The sequence below is a fragment of the Bos grunniens genome, chromosome 5, assembly GCF_055505025.1.
Source record: "Bos grunniens cultivar Pamir isolate PY7600 chromosome 5, Bosgru_T2T1.0, whole genome shotgun sequence".
Classification (NCBI taxonomy): domain Eukaryota; kingdom Metazoa; phylum Chordata; class Mammalia; order Artiodactyla; family Bovidae; genus Bos; species Bos grunniens.
Window position 1 is genome coordinate 65,548,628 of NC_141169.1, and position 5,458 is coordinate 65,554,085.

General features: G+C 43.1%; 1 long non-coding RNA gene across 1 annotated transcript; it reads right to left on the reverse strand.

The window, feature by feature from the left end:
* Positions 1-4,072: 4,072 nt before the first annotated feature.
* On the reverse strand, positions 4,073-5,201 carry LOC147372292 (uncharacterized). The gene is made up of 2 exons (XR_015163979.1): positions 5,074-5,201; positions 4,073-4,144 (listed from the first exon to the last, which is right to left on the reverse strand). It is a non-coding gene; the product is annotated as an uncharacterized LOC147372292 (long non-coding RNA).
* Between the last annotated feature and the right edge of the window lie 257 nt (positions 5,202-5,458).

The window sequence follows — 5,458 nt, forward strand, 5'->3', positions numbered from 1 at the left end:
TGCACTCCCTCGTCTCCTCTCCTTTGCTTCCTCTTCTTCCCTCCCTGCCATTGCCTCCTCTCAGGCCCACCTCTGCTTCTGGGAAGGCATCTTCTGATGTGTCCAGGTTCTGGCCCTTCCAGCCACACAGGCTCCCTTTGTGTGCCTCAAGCACACTTGGCCCCTCCTTTCTCGATGCAGGGTCTTCCTGCTGCTGCTGCTAAGTTGCTTCAGCCGTATCCGATTCTGTGCAACCCCACAGACGGCAGCCCACCAGGCTCCCCCATCCCTGGGATTCTCCAGGCAAGAACACTGGAGTGGGTTGCCATTTCCTTCTCCAATGCATGAGAGTGAAAAGTGAAAGTGAAGTCGCTCAGTCATGTCCGACTCTTTGCGACCCCATGGACTGCAGCCTACCAGGCTCCTCCGTCCATGGGGTTTTCCAGGAAAGACTTGTTGGGAAGGGAAAAAACCCAGAACCCAGGCTCATGACAAAAAAAACTAACAAAAAAATTAATTTAAAGAAAGTAAAAGAGCTTAAGAGCTTTCATTTCATTTTTTAAATGCCTTTATGAACTAATTTTCTTTCCCTCTTGGAAAAGGCAGAAATGTGTGTTCTTGTCATATTGAGATAACTAATTACCCTCCTTGCTGGTGAAGACAGTAAAGTAGAAGCAGAATTTCAGAAAAATTGATTCTTTCCCTTTTTCTCTCTTTTCACTCACTGTATTTACCCACTTTCAGGAAGTAGAGGGTTTTGCTGCTCAAACTTTCTTCCTGTCTCTCAAGAAGCAAATCTCTTGGAAATTCTTTGCAAGAAGCCTGTTTGCTGCTAGAATGTATTGAGAATATTGCTTCTTTCACAAGGTCTATTTTGTATCTTTAATTCATAGGAGTTTTTTTTTTCTGTTCACCCCCTCCCACTTCTCCCTACTGTTCCCCTTGATTTTCCATGTGCTTCCTTCTTTGCGTCTTTCAGATGGTCACATGTTCAAACTTTCTGTGTACTCATTTGCCATGCAGTTACACATGCATCATCTCATTTAATCTTCATAAGCACCCTGTGAGGTGCTATTATTATTATTCTCTTTTACACACAAGGAAGCTGATGCCTCAGAGCTAAGTAGTGTGGTGAGAGCTGTCAGTACCCCGTCCCATGCCACCAATGCAATGGGCACTGGTTGGCTTCCCACCGCCAAGGTCTATATATGTTTCTTTCGCCCCAGAAGAGGCCAGATGTGCTGGGGAATATGCCCATTCCCCATTCCAACACACCCCCTCCATGGCAGCCTTTTCCCAATGACTGATGGAGTTGCTGTATAAATATCACAGCTTCCCTGCTCCTTGGGTGGGAGAGAACTGAGGGGCAATTTCTAGGCTGGTTTCAGAGACTCCTAGCAGGACTGTGCTCCATAGTTACCTGTCTGGTTAAAGAACCTTCTGTTGGCTACATCTACTTCTCTCGCTCTTCCCCTACTGGAGTTTCCTGGAATCACTTCCTAGATATGGGTTTGCACTGGAATCCTTATCTCAGGGTCTGCTTCTAGGGGAACCAAAGATAGATCTTTGCCTGAGATTGTATAGTTACCAGATGGCAGAGCTGAACTGCAGACTCAAATCTGTGTGATTCTAGAGCTTGTGTGTTTTATCATGATGTTCTAATCCCTTCCTTCTCTTTAAGAATTTTTTAAAATTTCTATCACTTGTAGTGGTGATAACTTTTTTTTCTAATGTGTCAAATTATAGCAAACAATACTTTAAAAAACCATCTTGATAAATCAATTGGGAAATGTTAACATTTTCTTTAGATTGAAAATTTAGTTTTATAATGACAAACTATAAGCTATAAAAGGACAAGTTCCCACACGTCCACAACCTAGCATTAATGGGGACCATATGATATGAGTCATGACGAGAAGAAGAGCGAGAGTGGATTGATGATAAGTTAGGAGTACTTTGTTAAGTTAAAAATGAATTTACTGGAAGGTCTTGGTTAGATTGGAGCTTCCCAGATGGCTCAGTGTTAAATAATTTGCCTGCTAGTGCAGAGACACAAGAGATGTAATTTCAGTTCTTGGGTTGGGAAGATGTCCTGAAGTAGGGAATGACAACGCACTCCAGTATTCTTGCCTGGAGAATACCATGGACAGAGGAGTTTGGCAGGCTACCGTCCATGGAGTCGCAAAGAGTCACACGACTGAGCATGCACGTACTTGGTTAGATTAGGGACTTGAAAGAAGAGCTGGACAGTCAAGTTCCAGAAAGGACAGACAGGACAGCTTTTGGGAACCAGGGACCCGAAGCTATTGGACAGTATTTTCCGGGAACCATAGTCAAGTTGATTAAGCTTCAATTCATCTTGGATAAGACTAATTCCAGGGTCACATGGTGTGACTGGCTGAGCAGAGAGTGGGTGGGGAGCACTTTGATTGATACAAGCAATGGGAGAGATGCTCTTTCCCCTACAAAAAAATTAGCTGGCTGCTTTAGAAAAGGAGGAGTGGGGTTCTGTGCCGTAAAGATGACAAATATCCTTGTGAAAGAGAAGGGAAAATGTCTGCTGAGGAAAGGTAGGAGAAGGGGGAAGTGACAGCACACAGAGGAAATATTTAATACATGAGGTGTCTGCAAAGAGAAGCAATTGTGGATATTCCCAGCTGCCGACAGGGTCCTTGCAATGTCTATTCCCTTTTGAGGTAATCTACTATTCTCCTCTTTATTCCTTCCACCCTAGACATATTGGGTTTCTGGTGTTCCTCTATCACATGAGATACACTCCTCCTCAAGACATCTCTACTTGCTGTTCCAGTTTCTGGAACAGTATCCCCTCAACTTCAGCATGGCTATTCCCTTATCTCCTTCAGGTGTTTGTTCAAATTTCATCTTCAAAGGGCTGCCTTCTCTGATCACCCATTCCCTCCTCCCCTCCCCACCTTCTCTGCCTTATTTATCTATGTATATTGGATATTATTACCATCTCACATTATGTTTTTATTTGCATAATATATGTGTTCCTTCATGGGAATAAAAATTCCATGAGGGCAGAGGTTTGGTAACCCCAGTTTCTAGAATGTTCCTGATATGTTGCAGGTGCTTGATAGATATTTGTTGAATGAACAATGAATGGTTTCTCTTCTCTTCCTCCAGTAAGGCTATCAAGTGTAAACATAAGGTTTCAAAATGATTGACAGAGGCAAGCCTGAAATGAAGTCCTAGGGCAGGCAAGAGGGGCACCAAAGATGTCCTGCAGAGACATCTGTGGGAAATATGCCTGGAGGATTCTCTGCCCCTCCAACCACTACACATGACGGGGACATGGGGATTCTGGCTTCAGAGGGAATTGCTGTTTCTATACATCATTACTCTTTCAATGTTTTAAGTGATTCCTGTTAAAGTCTAGTTTCATAACCTTGTGATCATTGTACGCTTACAGTGATAATCCCAAGAGGAGTGGTAATGGCACCCCACTCCAGTACTCTTGCCTGGAAAATCCCATGGATGGAGGAGCCTGGTGGGCTGCAGTCCATGGGGTTGCTACAAGTCGGACACGACTGAGCGACTTCACTTTCACTTTTCACTTTCATGCATTGGAGGAGGAAATGGCAACCCACTCCAGAATTCTTGCCTGGACAATCCCAGAGACAGGGGAGCTTGGTGGGCTGCCATCTATGGGGTTACACAGAGTCAGACACGACTGAAGTGACTTAGCAGCAGCAGGGGCTCTGGGAAAATGGGAAGACAAGCCAGCAAAGAAGTGAAATTAATAAACTGAGAAATGTATCAAAGTGTAACTGACCTTGTTTACTCAAATAAAAAATAATCCTTACCAATCTTGAAGATCCACTCTCTGTGCAGTTTCTGTGGGTCCCTTTTATCTTGAAAGTGTTAGTTCCTCTGTCATGTCTGACTCTTTGAGACTCCATGGACTGTAGCCCCCAGGCTCTTTTGTCCATGGAATTCTCCAAGCAAAAATACTGGAGTGGGTAGCCAATCCTGTCTCCAGAGGATCTTCCCAACCAAGGGATTGAACCTGGGTCTCGTGTGTTGCAGGCAGACTCTTTGCCTTCTAAGCCACCAGGAAAGTTGACTTACATTTCTTATTTTCTAAATCACCAGACAGCAGCATTAAATTTTTGTTGATGTTGTTGCTGATTTAAGTACAATTCTGCAAAATAATGTTTGAATTAAATACATCTCCAACTCTAATACCAAGTTTTCTGAGGATTAATTAACAGTGAATTAGTTGAAGTCTGAGGAATGATGAAAGACAAGTATATATCATCAAAAATTGATCTAATGACCACAAAGACATAATAGCTAACACATATGGAACACTTAAAATGTACCAGGCACTATGCTATGTAGATATGGTAGAGAGAAATGATCTCATTTAGCTCAAAAGACATTCCAGTTTCAAATCTACAAACATTTATTTGGCCCATGTGCCAGGCAATGGATACACAAAGAGAAATTATAATTTCTGTCTTCAGTTTTCTTTTGTGTTAGATTAATTTCTTTTATGTCAGTGAAATAACATGGAGAAATCTCTGTAAGTGTGAAGATGTGTGTGCCCCAATTATCTTCATTGGGGCACACAAAGACCTTCACAATGGCTTCACACCTACCCATCTTCCTTGCTACATTGACTGTTATCTCCTCAAATTATATCCTAACCCTACTCATTTCTCCAAATAAGCCACAAGATATCACATCCTTAGGTCTTTGTACATGTTCTTACCTTTGCTTTAAATTCTCTCATCTGTCAGCTGAATTCCAAATGCCCTTCAAAACCCATTTCCCACATCAACTCTTCCATGAGGGTGTCTTTGGAAGCTCCTCACCCACCTCATCTCTAGGATCAAGAGCTGGCCAATGGTTGTGCGTGTCTTTTTCGTTTACCGTCCCAGTGTCCAGTCTCCCTTCTTTTGCTAACAGCACCCCACTTTTCACTAAGGAAGTCACTCCTCCCACTTTTCATCCATAATGCTTGGGTGGGACTGATCCCACCTCCACCTCCACCTGGGAGTGGGTGGTTGAGCTTAAAGTCCCAGTTTAGAGGCTGGACAGTGGCTCAGGGATGGGCACGTGACTCACCTGGACTGCAGAAGACCAGCCTCAGCACTTCTGCCAGAGCTGTTGAGAAAGAGGCTCCTTATTTCAGCTGAGGTTGTTAAATTAGCAGACAAAGCTGGGGGCCGTCTTTGGGCCATGTGAAAGGAGCCTGTCAGAGGAAAGCAAGAGAGGGAGAGAGAGAGTTCTAAACATGCAGACCCAGCTTTGAAATGTCTGAAAAATTTACCTCTAGATAGCTCAGCAATTTATTGTTAGGTAAATGAATGAATGAATCAATAAAATTTCCCTGTGCTTTAAACTCATCTGAGTTGGGTTTCAGTTATCTGTAATAGGAAGGATTCTATGAAATGGACCCTTTCTCATTGTTATATGATAGGTAGGTTGATAGATAGATGATAGAGAGATA